Here is a 15,521-nt window from a genome sequence, read left to right as displayed (position 1 = left end):
TCTCTCAAATAAAATCTTTAAAAAAAATTTTTTTTAAAGATTTTATTTATTGATGAGAGACACACAGAGAGAAAGAGAGAGAGAGAGAGGCAGAAACAGGCAGAGGGAGAAGTAGGCTCCATGCAGGGAGCTTGATGTGGGACTCGATCTGGGGTCTCCAGGATCACGCCCTGGGCTGAAGGCAGGCGCTAAACTGCTGAGCTACCCAGGTTGCCCAAATAAAGAAAATCTTAAAAAAAAAAAAAAAAAAAAAGACTATCCAGAGCCTAGCATATAATAGGTAGCACTAACTGCATTTCTTTCTTTCTTTTTTTTTTTTTTAAAGATTTTATTCATTTATTCATGAGAGACAGAGGAGAGAGGCAGAGACACAGGCAGAGGGAGGAGCAGGCCCCATGCAGGGAGCCTGATGTGGGACTCGATCCCGGGTCTCCAGGACCAGGCCCCGGACTGAAGGCAGCGCTAAACCGCTGAGCCACCCGGGCTGCCCCAACTGCATTTCAAATAAATGAATTGTTCACCATATGAGCATAGGGCAATTTGAAAGTTAGTATCCCTAAAATGCAAATAGTTACATTATGTTTATTGTTTCCAATTTTTAAAAATTTTATTTATTCGTGAAAGACACACAGAGAGAGAGAGAGAGGCAGAGACACAGGCAGAGGGAGAAGCAGGCTCCATGCAAGGAGCCCGATGTGGGACTCGATCCCTGGAGTCCAGGATCAAGCCCTGGGCTAAAGGCAGGTAGGTGCTAAACCAGTGAGCCACCTAGGGATCCTGTTTCTAATTTTTTTTGAAGTTTATTTATTTTTTAGTAATCTCTACATCCAATGTGGGGCTCAAACTCACAATCCCAAAATGAAGAGTCACATGCTCTTCCAACTGAGGCAGCCAGGTGCCCCATGCTATGTTTATTTTATTTTTTTATTTTTAAAGATTATTTATTTATCATACACACACACACACACACACACACACACACACACACACACACACAGAGGCAGAGACACAGAGGGAGAAGCAGGCTCCATGCAGGGAGGCTGACATGGGACTCGATCCCCGGTCTCCAGGATCAGGCCCTGGACTGAAGGCGGCACTAAACTGCTGAGCCACCAGGCTGCCCCTGTTTATTGTTTTAAACTAGAAGATTTTTAACATAGTCTAAAGTGTTATAGGGAGGATCAAAGACTTTGAAATCTGAACATTTCTGGGCTTGAATCTTCACTCTATAATGTATTACTTATACGTTATAGTATAACGTACCTTCCTTAGGCAATAACTTCTCTGGTCTTCAATCTCCTCACCTGTAAGTTTGGGATTATATTATCTACCTTGCAAGAGTGTTGTAAGGATGATCTGGAAAGTCATATGCAAAGTATTGAGAATTATGCTTGGTACATAAAATGTGCTCAAAGCTCATACCCAGCATTTGATTAAGACTGAGATAGCTATAGTAGCTCCAAGTTATTATACATTATTATAATTTTAAAAAAGGTATTTCTGAGTACTGTTATGTAGTAAATATATGAGAGGAATGTAAAGATACATGTAAAATTATCTTAGCTCCCCAAGATTCGTACATTTGCTGCTGAAGCAGTGACAAGCCTGAAGTTTCTGAATGTACAAAGATTAATTTAAATCCTATCCTAGAGGTGTGATTAATGTTGAGAACTCTGAGGGGCAAGCAGCCTGGAGGTGCTAGGGGAGTAGTAGTATAGACGAAGTGGGACATTTTCTTTTTTTTTTTTTTAAGATTTTATTTATTTATTCATGAGAGAGAGAGAAAGAGGCAGAGACATAGGCAGAGGGAGAAGCAGGCTCCATGCAGAGAGCCCGATGCGGGACTTGGTCCTGGGACTCCAGGATCTGCCCTGAGCCGAAGACAGACACTCAACTGCTGAGCTACCCAGGCATCCCTAAGTGAGACTTTTTTCAGTCTCACCTCCCATACTGATGCTGGTGCTAGGGTTTCCTCCTCCTTCAGGAATCATGGAAGCTCCTGCCTACCTAACACTGATCCAGAGGGGACAGTGAGCCACTGGCTACTGATGGTAGCATCATACAAAGTAGAGTGAGATGGCCGAGTCTGTTTCTGAGGAAAGATCCAAAGTCTGTCAATATCCATAATCAACCAAAGTCATTCAGCAATCATTTTTTGATATGATTTTGGCATATGGCATTTTTAGAATTCATATATGCAACTTAATTAGCATCCAAGCTCCCGCTGATCATATTGTATAGCACTTGATTTATCTTTGTGTGTAAAAATCAGTCACATAATCCATAGCGTAAAATATTTATGATGACAATAGCAGTTGGGCAAGATATTCTAAATTTTACATGGAAGAGCAAAGAGCCCATAATAGTTAAGATAATTTTGAAGAACAAGGTGCAGAATTTTACTTTAATAGATATCAAGACTTACTATGAAGCTATAGTCATTAAGGCAGAATAGTAATAAAGTTTAGAAACAGATCCACATGTATCTGAAAACATGGTATATGTAAGAGGCCAGATTGGGGAAAATTTTGATGCTTCAGTAATGGATTTTGGTACAGTAGGGGAAAAAAAAGAAAAATTAGCTTCCCATATCACACCATAAGCAAAAATTAACTATAGATAGCTTAAAGACATAAATGTGAAAAGCACAATTTTTAAACATCTAAAAAACCATTTTTGTGAACTTGGAATAGGTAGGATTTCTTAAATGTGTAAAAAACATAAAGAAGAACATGGACAAAAAATAAACTTGATAAGGTTAAAATGAGAAACTTCAGAAATTAAAAGATGCTTAAGCAATGAAAGACCAGTAAGCAAGGAAGAAAGAGATTTAAACATATAATAAAAAAATTCATGAAGAGGATACATAAAGAATCCCTATAAATCAATAAAGAAAGGCAACCCAATGGAAAAATGGGTAAAGGATATGAACAAGCAATATACAGAAAAGAAAGCTCAAATATCGAGTTGTCATGAGAGCACAGTGATCAGGGCAATGCAAAGTTTAAAAGGTCAGAAGATAGGATTTTGCATCCACCAGAGATCAAGTGTTGGTAAGGATGTAGAACAAACAGAAATCTTATGCATTGCTCATGGGAGGATTTCACTGACACTACCACTTTGGAAAACAATTTGACAAAACCTAGGACTGTGGGTGAAGCTGGCCATACTACCTTCACCTCCACTGCTGGGTTTAATCTCTAAAGAAACTTTCACAGCCCTGGCCACAGCCCTAATGCAAATTAGGGGCTCAGCAAATAGATCTTTAAAAAATGAAAGAAGGGAGGGTGGGAGGAAGGAAGAATATTTGTGTCATTGGCTTCAATTCTGCTTTGTTCTGAGTGGTGTGGAACTACTCCTTCCTTGCCAGAGTGGTCCCAACCCACCTTATAGGTTTGTCAAATGCCTGCAATTTTGAGAATCTCAGATTAGCCTCTAGATCTCCCAGATTCTAGGGAGATGACTGATGAATTAAATACATTCTTCTTACAGAATTCACAATGGTATAAATACTAAGCTCTAATTGCTTACTTAAAATGAATCTAATGTATAAAACGAGGTGTACCGGTATGTTACTGGTACCATAAAATATTAGTTAGTACTGGATCCTTACAATTATAATGGCAAAGAAAGATGACACCTGATGCCCTGCAAAGATAAAATGTCTTTTTGAGGCATATGAATAATCAAAAAATATTCTACTGGTTTATGAAGAAATGAGTGCTCTCTTTAAATAGTAAATATTCATATGCACTAAGCCAATCCTTTTATAACTATATTCCTAAGAGCATAGAAAACATGGCAGCTCTTCCCATAGCTGGAAGAATGTGTGGTTACCCTGGCAACAGCATCTTAGTTCCTGCTTCCAAGTACCACCTGGTGATTTCAAGTCTAACAGCTGTGCAGCATCTACATTTCCATTGAGGAAATAAAATGCATTCATGCATCATCTCATGGCGCATTTAAGAAGAAACAAGCTTGCAAATTTGGGGAAGGAGGGAAAGAAATAACACTATATATTAGCAGGGCCAATTGCAGTTTAAAAACCCTGACTGCAGTATTGGAAGCTTACCCAAAACAGCCAAGGCCACCACATAAGGGCTGTAGAATCCTGAGGCAGATTCTCCATCAGAACACTAACAATCACATAGGCCTTGTATCCCAAGCACATTTTCTTATCCCTTGCCCAAAATATGTACTTTTTTTTTTTAAAGGTTTATTCACCTATTTTAAAAAGAGAGAGTGTGTGTGTTTGAGTGCAGGGAGGGGCCGAGGGAGTGGGAGAGAAATTCTAGCAGACTCTTTCTTCGCTGAGCTCAGAACCTGATTGGGGCTCAATCTCATGATCCTGAAATCAGACCCTGAGCTTAAAATAAGAGATGGGTGCTCAACCAACTGTGCCACCCAGAGAGCCCCAAAATCTATACTTTTAAGTGGATTGACACTCTTTGCCCTAATAGGCATTTAAACAAAATGGTTGGGCACAGTAGAGATAGAGGTGCCCAGATGGCACAGTTGGTTGAGCATCGGACTCCTGATTTTGGCTTAGGTCCCAATCCTAGGGTGGTGGGATCCAGCCTTGCTTCAGACTCCTTGCTCAGCCTGGAGTCTACTTGAGATTCTCTCTCCCTCTCCCCGCCACTCCCACTTATGCTGTCTCTCTCTTGTTCTCTCCCAATCTCTCTCTGTCTCTAAAGTAATTAAATGAATCTTTTTTAAAAAGTTGAGGAAAATGAAGAAAATAATACCCTTTGTTTTGTGTTTGTTTCTCAATACTCCCAATTTCATCCAAAGTATCGGAATCCTTCTGAGATCTAGTCATATTAAAAAAGCCAAATCCTACAGTGATATCCAACAAAATAAGTGTTAGGGGAATTTCTAGATTATGTCACTGGATGCTAGACAGAAAGAATAGCATTAGTAGGCTGCAGGGGCCCAGTGAGCTAGAAAAGAATTTCCTGTCCTTTCAAAAAAAAAAAAAAGCTATAAACAGTGTTAAGATACATATTTAATTTTTTCCTTTCCCTTTCCTCCTGATTATTATGATTCTACACATACATTGTGAAAAATTTAGAAATAGAAAAAAGTATATAGGAACAACAACAAAAATCACTGAAGATAATAACCTTGTTAATAATTTTTATCTTTTTAATGCATTTTTTCCACTTTTGTTCTGCATTTTGGAAGGGAACCTCAAGTGATCCGATGCAACAATTAATTTTCTGAATACATATTATGATTCTGCGTCAAAGGAACATTTTAATTCTGATTTTGAGTTTCCTTGCATTTTTTTCTTATACCAGTGGCTTCGTACTCTCTTGTCCTTTCATCTTTGTCAATTCGTTCTTGAATTTCCTTCCTCTTATATTATAGAGATCATATCTTTATACGCTTCTGTTTAGGATACCAAACAGGACATCAGCATTTTCTTTGGTACTGTAGAATCTTTTCAAAGGCATCATGTCACTTTTATCCCACTTCATACTCTCACAGGGAGAAATTTACCTGATCCAACATAAATAGCACAGAACATCCCTAGCACTGTCCACTTCTCTTCTGACTTCTCCTTTCTGAACTAAACATTGAAGGCTGGCTGTGTGTACAGCCTCTGCTCAGTTTCCAGGGCTTAGGATTTCTTCACTGGAGCACTTCTTAAGTATCTGAATTTCTACTATGTGCAGACACTGCTGTAGGTGCTGGGGATAGGGCCATGAACAAAACAGGCTTATATAAAATAAGTAAACCTATACTTGTATAATGTAGATTGTAATATTAAGCTTCAAATAAGGGAGATATGTTAGGGAGGCAGTTATTTTACCTAGGGGGTCAGGGAAAGACTTGCAGACTGAAACTGGTATTTGAGCTGATGGAATTCAGGAAATGAATTATTTGGTTATCTGGAAGAACCTTCACAGAAGAGTAGTCAAAGAGGGCCTTTTGAGCCGTTCTAAAGCTTTGTTTTTTATTCCATGTGAGAGGTATTCCCATTCTAGGATTCTGAGCAGAACAAAGTCCCATAAGTCAAGCGAACCAAGGGTTTTAAGAAGTGAGAATAAGCGAGTGTGTCCAGTGTTGGACAGGGTGAGTGAGGGGAGGCTGAGAACTGACCTTTGTGTGTAGCACCATGGGGATCACTGGTGACTTCACACTAACAATTCCAATAAAGTAATGAGGGTGAGAGCTATTTGAAATGGATCCCAGAGGGAGTGGAAGAAGCTGGACAGGAGGCAGACTACTCTGAGGAGTTTTACTCTTAAAAGGAAGAGAAATGGAATGGTAGCTAGAGGAGGATGTGGCACAAGGAGAATTAAAAAAAATTATAATGGAAGAAGTTATTACAGCACATTTGTGTGCTAGGCATGATCCACTAGGGAACAACAACTCAATGATGCAGGAGTGGGTGGACAATTGCCAGAGGAATGTGTTGGGTGAGAAGGGATGGGCTCCAGAGCACAAGTGTCAGGAGCATGAACTCGCACATGGCTACAGGAGTGAGGCTGGGGTGTGAGTACAGAGGGACCTACATGGGTGGGAGAACAGACATCCACTCAGTGTGGCTCAGGTGAACTTCGTTGGCAGTTAGCATATTAGACTACGGTGCCATCTGCCATACATCCGGTGTATCATGTGCACCAGGGCACTCCATGGAAGACTAACCTCTTCCTCTCCCCTTGTGGGCACACACATGCAGGCATTGTTCACAAAGCTGTCTTTCTCCTCACCACTTCATGTTGGTAAAGCAGGCACTACATTTATGTTCATTGTGCAGTTTAAAAAAACTTGGGCTTGGGGGCGCCTGGGTGGCTCAGCCAGTTAAGCCTCCAACTCTTGATTTCTGCTCAGGTCATGATCTGAGGGTCATGAGATTGAGCCCTGCATGGGGCTCCATGCTGGGTATGGAGCCTGCCAAAGATTCTCTCTGTCCCTCTGCCACCCCCCGCCACTTGTTTGTGTGCGCTCTCTCTCTCTCTCTCTCTAAAACACAAAACAAAACAAAACAAACTTGGCCTCAAATCAGTTTGGCCAATAACATAAGGCCGCACATTGATAAACAATAGAGCAAGGAATTGAATCCAGACAGTTTGACTGTTTCTGAGTTGTTCCACACTGCTATCGGGATGGACCTGTGGAAACAGGAAGGGATGTTTTACTTCCCAAGATTAAGATTCAATGTCTTTTTCTGGCTCGTATCTACAGAGGATCCCACCACAGGGATGATTGTGTGAATGCACAATCCATTCAGGTGCACAGGGATGTCTTCGCCAGGTGGAGGACATATCCAGACGCATGCAATGTACAGATGGCCCTTTTATCCCATTCACTAGAGCAGATGCTTAAAGCACCCAAGAGCCTGCTCTACTCCCCACAGCCTTTGATGGGCTGCATTTGGACTGCACCTTCCCACTTGTTCATCCTCCAGCCACCTTTTGGTTGACATTCTACTGTTTCTTTTTGTTCATTAGGTCTAGGGAGAAACAGAGTTTTGTGTTCACTCAATTGCCATGAACCAGAGCACAATAGATTTTTGAACTTGGAATCATTCCAGGATCTCTGGTTTAACCCTTTCCATATGCACCCCATTTTCTTTATCTGCTATGTTGATATCTCAGGCACCGTCGAACATCTACTTCTAGAATTTTGTACCCTCAACACAGGAAAACACACACACACACACACACACACACACACACACATCTGCTTTGTTTTCTTTTGGAAGAAGCTCTGAGAAAAATGATGTGAGAGTTCAGCTTGATGCCTGCTATTTCAAGGGCTGTCACTGCAATCATTATGTGAGGCCACTGGAGGCAGGGCTTTAACATGCATCTGGCAGTTATCCCATGTGCCAGGTGTTTTCCTCAAAATCTGCTACTTTGTGCTAGGTGAGCTGTACGTTCCAAGTGGCAGGTGTTTTCTATTACACATGCATAACGTGTATTAAGTCTTTGTACACTATTGTGTCATGTCATGGCTAATCAGATCAAACTCGTAAGGAAGTGTTATTATTTAAAAAGTTAAGGGATACAGATGAATGAAAAGGATGTTTCAAGAACTAAAATTTAACACATATAACCGAGGAGTTTGTTTATTATTTATTTACTTATCTTAAGATTTTATTTATTTATTCATGGGAGACACACAGAGAGAGAGAGAGGCAGAGACACAGGCAGAAGGAGAAGCAGGCTCCTTGCAGGGAGCCTGATGTGGGACTCGATCGCAGGACCCTGGGATTACTCCTTGAGCCGAAGGCAGGCTCTCAACCACTGAGCCACCCAGGTGTCCCAAGGAGTTTATTTACATGGTACTTAAACATGCCTTAAAAAGGAAAGTTAAGGGCAGCCTGGGTGGCTCAGCGGTTTAGTGCCGCCTTCAGCCTAGGGTGTGATCTTGGAGACCTGGGATCGTGTCCCGTGTCAGTCTCCCTGCAGGGAGCCTGCTTCTCCCTCTGCCTGTGTCTCTGCCCCTCTCTTTCTCTCTCTCTCTCTGTCTCTCATAAATAAATAAAATATTTAAAAAAATGAAAGTTAAGGTTAAAAAGTATTTAGAAAAAAAATAATAGAATGTATATATATAAACTTTTTTATATATGTAAATATATTATTATATATAACATAATATAAATTACTTATATATATGTAATATTTTCAGATGCTCCTATGGCTGAGAAGTCTACTCACTTGAAAATATCTTGGAATAAAACATGTTTCATTCTGTCCCCTCACAGAAAGTTTTGCAGGAATTCTCCCATTGATTTGCTGCCTTTTGCAATCTCTTGCCCTAAAGACCCTTTCCTTTGTGGGAAAGTTCAGGCCTGGAGAATCATGGAGGAGAAACAGTCTAAGAGAATGAGATGATAGCTTTGTTAACATCTCCATATATGTTGATCGTGTGTGTTGTGGGGGTGTGTGGAGGTAGAGGATTAGGCAAAGCTAGAATTAGTCATATGAATTATGTGCTTGTTTGGACACTGGACCACTCCTGCCCTAATCAGTGCCAGTAAATCCTGCAGACAGCTCCAACACCGCCACTCTGTTTCTGTCCCACTCACATAAAATTCCATGCCAAGGTACAAACCACAATCCTCCCTTTCTTGGTTTTTCATGCAAAAACTATTTTAGAATAAATTTAAATGTCAAACCCTCAAGAACTCTGAACAGAGGGGACTTCAGCTCACTCAGTCCTCAACATGGCTAACTTTTTAAAGAAATTCTGATGAGAGTACTAAAATTTTAGAGATCTATATTTTTCATTGATTTCAGTTCCAGAGAGAAGCAAAATTGCTATGTTGAAGCAAGAGAATAAAAGAAGAAAGAATGAGAAAAGCATAAATGTCAACAGCAGCACTTTTCATGCCTGGGAGAGGTCCCACGGCCCTGTGTGTAAATAACATGGCAAAAGCTGCGTCACACAGTATGTAAACAAGCACAGTCCCCACACCATTTACAATTTTCAACATTGACCTAAACAGACATAGACACAGAATTCCAGTCCAGGCAGATGTGGATGAATGTACACATAGAACATTTCAGGAAGAACTTGGTGCTTTCTTCCCCCGCAACTATTTTATTATACAAACATTTCAGATTTAATACACATTCAGTGTTCATAGTCTGAGCAATAGAAAACACATTTTAATCAGTCCTAGACAGCAGGAAAAACTTCCTGCAGGAGTTCTAGGAGGTTTATTCTTCATTCAACAGATGTTTATTGATAAAATAGAAGGCAGGAAGTTATATGACATGTCTAGCTTCAAAGAGCTTAAAATATGGTTGAGATATTTAGGGGAGTTTGGTCATCAGGGAATTTAAGAACTTTTGTATAATTATGTGAGACAAGTATAAAACCATAAAGGGAAAAGAGAAGGTCAGAGTTTTGATTTCAGAATTACAAACTAAAAAAAGAATGTCTAGGTGATCTGGAAAAGTCTTGAGGTAGAAGCAATTGAACCAAGAACAATAGTATGCATTATCTAATTCAGTATTTCCCAAATTATGGAGTGGGACTCCAGTGGACATCTTTGAGGATCTGATGAAAGTCATGAGGCCAGAAATAGCCATCTACCCTCAAACTTTTATGCAGAATGTTAAGAGATTTGGAGTCTGAGTCCATGGGTTTTACATTTTCAATCTAACAGTTACATTTACCATGGTTAATGAGTTGACACTATTTATTCACATTCTTGTCTCCTCCAGTAGAATATAAGTATTTCTTGGACAGGATTGCATTATGTTTTATCTTTCCTTTAACCCCTCTGTTTAGCATTAACGCCTCTTCATTAAACCTCTCTGTTTAGCATTGTGTTGTTGTGTAGAAGGTACCAAAGGTGTTGACTGCCTGCCTGTCTCAATGTTTAGGTGCTAGGTTAATACAGCATCTTCCAAATGTCAGTCATTTGAGTAACTTTCTGAATTTTTGCCGTGGCTGTTTACCACCTTTGTTATTATTTAGTACCGATAGCTGCAAAATGATGAATTCTGGTGATAAATAATAGCACATTTCAGGATAAGTATGCATGTTATTTTCATTCTGTTTGTTTTCAGTTCAGTTTACAGCAAAGAGAGACTTCCAGTTTACTTCTGGTGTACCTTTAATACCTGTCTGACATTTAGGTATCTTCCTTTGGAACTAATATAGAGACTTCTGTATGCAGCAGCATTTGGCTAGAAGTGAATAATACTACTTTTTTTTATTGCGTTTAGTTTTATGAAAAAAGTGATACTAAATTTCCATCTATGGAAGAGACAAAATTTTCTTTTAACATGTACTTAAGTTGAAAAAAGTTTATTTAAGGAAAAGTAGTAAATCACTTATCTATTGATGTTTAAACAAGCTACCCTGCACATAGTGGCTTAAGAAACAACAGTTTATTAGGATTCTATGGGTTAGCTAGGCACACGTGGGCAATTCTTCTCCTCCATGTGATGTCTGCTGTTGGGGTCATTCCTTCATCTTGACAACTTGGATAGAGTTGGAAGGTCCAAGACAGCTTCCGTCATGTCTGCCAGCCCGGCTGGAGTGCCTGGAATGGCTGAAGCTGGCTGAGCCTCTCTCTCTCCACATGGCCTCTCATAACTTAGTAGTCCAGCCTGGGCTTTTTTACATCATAGGTGGATCTCCAGACATTAAAAAAAGAAAGCTGCAAAGTCTCTTAAGGCCTAGACTCGGGAGTCAAAAAGCATTACTCCTGCTACATTTCATTGGTAAGCAAGTCACAAGACAAATCTTGAACCAAAGGGAAGAAAAACAGACTTTATATATTTTTGGGAGGTTAGTGACACACATGTTCCAAGGTGGAAAGAATCTTTGGCAATAATTTTGCAAATAACCTACCACAAGTGGTAAGCTTAAAGTAAACAAAAGGACAAATTGTAGCAGATATGGCAAAAATTGTGAGTGTTACTCTAATGACTAGTATTTGGAAATGCTGTATTAACCTAATACCTAAATATTGTACTAGTCAGTTCATTGACCTTTTTTAGTACCTTATGCATACTAAATGCAGCACTACACACAAAGGGATTGAAGGAAGAAGATAAAACATGATAAGAACATGTCCTAGAATGGCATATATTCTAATGAGGCAGACGGGTTTGAAAATAAATAGTCATAACAAAATAACCATGATGCTTTTTATAGTAAAGGGTTTAAAATGTAGAGTCCTGACATTTTACATAGAAGTTTAAGAGCATGTGGATTTTTAGGGGACCCATGACTTTTATCAGATTTTCAAGAAAGTGTGAGACCCTAAAAGGACCTGAAAAGCCCTGACTGAATAAAGAGACACACGGGTGTGATGTACGGGGATGACAGTTGCTAACTGCAGTGGTAAGGAAAAGTCTTCACAGAGATGGTGACTCTTACAGATAGGAAGGAGTCATGACTGAGGAGGAAACACGGGCTTGAGTTGGAAGCCAATTAGATGGGTGAGGAGATGGAGGGTAACTTTTGCAATGGAAGGTGGTCTCTCTCAGAGATCAGATCACTGTAAGGGACTCCTCCCCAACCACCTCCACCCACAGACATCTGAATCTTGCCTATGTAGTCATAGAACCATGTGGAGTAGACAATGAGTATTACTGAAAACCCACTCTGATGGTCAGAACACCAGACAAGTGGAAACCACAGGGAGAGAGGAGCTCTAGAGGAGAGGGAAAGAATGCATAGAAGGATGGTGAGGAGGGGGTCACTCACTGACTGTTGCTAAGGTGCCATCTGGGGTTCCCAAAAGTAAGAGAGTGAGTTCCACTCCAGGTATGGTTACTACCTAGGAATGAGTTAGTCTAGGGATGCCACTCTCAACTCCTTGCCATACTTTGATGTTGTACAGGATGGATTGCATCACTGTATGAGATGGATTATATCACTTGGATTTGAGTGCAGAACCTGTTGTATAGGCTTTTGGGTTTGGGATGTGTTGATTTGAGGTAGTGGTAGGACATGAGCCTCTCTTGCCATCCACGGGACAGCTTTCTGAGCCCTTTCAGTGCGGACAGTGTGTTGAGAAGAGTTGCTTTTGGATCAGTCCACCAGCAGGCAGACATTGTCTTCTGACTATTTTACTCCAACCACACTGAAGTGAGGATATATTTAATTTTGAAAGAAATTTCACAGTATAATAGTATTTTATTATTATTATTATTATTGTTTCAGTTACTTATTTCTGAACACATCTGTCATCCTCCAGTGAAGAATGTGTACAATGGCTAAGTAAATAAGTCTATGTCAGTATTTCTGACCATGTCTACTTTGGCTGGTGTCAGGATCCCTCTAGATTTAGGGTGAAACAAGAATAAGTTAGGTTGAGACATGTATTGAAATTACAGGATCCCATAAAATGAAATTTTCAGTAACCAGAACATATTACTTTAGAGCTTATAAAGATTTCAAATATTGGATGAACAAAAAAGAACTTAAGTGATTGGATCTATTATTATTTTAAACCTTAGGTAAAATATTTCAAAACCCCAGCCTTTGAGTGTTACTAGAAATTTGGATTAGAAGAAACAAGTAATGTGCCAGTCTATTTGCCACAGCTCTGGACTTCATCCCGAGAGAAGAGGCTTGGGTTTGGGGATGATTTTAGACCACTATTTTTCTGCCATTTGCTGTTATTACCCTGATTCAATTCTATAAGCTGAGGCATTATTCAAAAAACAAAATGTAGTCAGGGAACAGTTAATTCATCAAACACAGGCAGTATATAGGACAAAAATCCTAAAAAAGTACCCATGACAGAAAAGCTGGGGAAAATTTAGGCTCGGTATCAAGGAGCTGCTGTTTTCCTTCTTCATATTTTTTGTGACCTTGACTATTTCCATCATGATGTAAACCCATGGAATCAGATCACTGACATGTTAATGATTCTCTAGTTACGTTTGGTAGTTATTAATACTAGAGAGGTGGCAAGGACACTTTCGACAGTGCCTCCTGTCAAGAGAAAATGAAAACCTTCCGGTAGAGGTCCCAGAGCATTGGCAGTAGGCTTTATTCTAAGCCAGGCTCTTTAAAAGGGGGATCTAAGTGATTCACCCTCAATGTAATTTTTTTTTTGAGAATTTATTTATTTATTCATGAGAAATAGAGAGGCAGGGACAGGCAGAGGGAGAAGCAGACTCCCTGTGGGGAGCCCGGTGTGGGACTCCATCCAAAGACCCTGGGATCGTGACCTGAACCAAAGGCAGACACTCAACCACTGAGCCACCCAGGCGTCCCATCCTCAATGTAATCTAAAAGAGGAAAAGATATCAGCTTTGGGATCCCTTGAGTTGGTGACAGAGAATACTATCATTACTAGTGCTGCTAACTGCTATTACCGCTAGTAAGAATAATATAAGCTAGAGCAATGACTTGGTACTCATGATGTCTTATGGACTGTTCTAAGCACGTTCCGCCCCTTAAGCAACATAAATGTCATGGCAGCAGTAGACACCATTGCTATCCTCCTTTTACAGATGGGGAAACTGAGGCCCAGAGAGGTCCCATAGTTGAGAAGTGGAGGAGCTGGGATAGGAGTGGGTGCCGACAGGACAATAAGACTGTGAGCAAAAGTGAGGAACGATGATTTGTCTATAAGGTTAGAAAGGTCACTGGGAGGAAAGCTGTTCCATCTCTGAAGCCACTGCTAACACTGAGGAGCAGGAGTGGTGTCAACCTCCCCCCCCCCCCCCCCCCCCCCCGCCCCCGGCTCCGCCCTGCCAACAGAAGGCAGAGGACCAGGACAGAGGGTTTGGGACTGCTGCTGAGACCTTTGTCTACAGCCATGCACCAGGAATCTCACAATGAGCTAGATGGATGGCTGAGAATATATTAAACTTCTTTGGAGCCCTGAAGAAGTGCCATAAGCACTTAATGCTGGGGTACAGGGACACTTTTTTCTTTTGGTCTTAAACAAGCAGACTTTTTCAGTTAATTGAACAGGCATCTGGAGCCCATTTTATTTGTCTTTTTTTTTTTTTTTTTAACCTCCTGTCCCCAATAGACAGGAATGACAAGGATAAAGGCTAGGATAAAGGGGAGGAGATCCTACCAGATTTTATGGAGACATATGTGAACAGGAACGAGACCTTTAGGCAGAATTTATTTATAGCTCTATGGGGTGTATGGATTTGTGTTTATGTGTATGAGCATTCAGGAAATCTGACGTTTAAATTCCTTTAGTGTTCTTAGAAGGTGCCCAGGAGGATTCATTATTTTAGTTTTCATATTGATGCCATTAAGAAAAGTTAGACAATTCAGATCATCTTATTTCTACACAGAAATTCTTACTGGCATCTCTTCATGTGCTGCTAACATGGGCATTTACTGGTACTCCACATTTTGGACATGCAGTCACCACTATTACATGGCCCTTTGTTGTGGACGGTGGTCCTACTCAGGCATGTTGGAGAGAAGACACCTTCCCTTCCTGCCATGTTTTACCCTAGCCCCTCATTACTGTGTTCAGGAAATCACTCCTCTTTCCACCCCTAATTATGCCTCTGGGTACTTTACGGTAAGTGTGACATTTTTCTCTTGACAGGCAGTATTGCATTATAGAACTGTCCTTGTCACTCTTTATTGCTTTTAATAACTATGAAATCTCTTACGAGATGTCTAGGGGTTCATCAACATATGTTGATGGCACTATTCTATCAGTCCTGAAATGGTCAAGGTCACCGACAATGTGCCAGAGGAAGGAAGACAGTCAATGCGGTATTATAAATAGATATGTACCTTGAAAATGACCCTTTCAGACATGGGGACATCAGTTGGCAATAGGAAGGAAGTGATGAAATGCAATAATTTTATTTTACTTAGGGAAGTCTCTAGGTGTATGCCAAAGGCTTGTTATATTTAATTTGACTGGCATGTTAGCACATCAGAAGTTTAAACGTTGATCACAATTATTCCACGATAATGAAAAGTGAATTAGAAGATAAGGATGGAGCAATACAGGTTGGATAGTCAAAAATTAGTATATGATACGTATTTTAACTTAGGAAATTGAAGTGAAACGTGTAAGAACAGTGTACAAATATTTTGTC

At 40.2% G+C, this 15,521-nt stretch overlaps 1 long non-coding RNA gene across 1 annotated transcript in view; it reads right to left on the bottom strand.

Annotated features, from left to right (window-relative positions):
* Positions 1-4,991: 4,991 nt before the first annotated feature.
* Positions 4,992-15,521, bottom strand: part of LOC140599881 (uncharacterized) — a 35,999-nt gene continuing 25,469 nt past the window's right edge. Inside the window, exon 4 of the long non-coding RNA XR_012002882.1 lies at positions 4,992-7,124. This is a non-coding gene — a long non-coding RNA (uncharacterized lncRNA). The remainder of the gene's footprint in view (positions 7,125-15,521) is intronic.

The sequence above is a fragment of the Vulpes vulpes genome, chromosome 8 (genome assembly GCF_048418805.1).
Source record: "Vulpes vulpes isolate BD-2025 chromosome 8, VulVul3, whole genome shotgun sequence".
Classification (NCBI taxonomy): domain Eukaryota; kingdom Metazoa; phylum Chordata; class Mammalia; order Carnivora; family Canidae; genus Vulpes; species Vulpes vulpes.
Note: the sequence above shows the minus strand (reverse complement) of the source record. Positions and strands in the feature narration are given on the sequence as shown.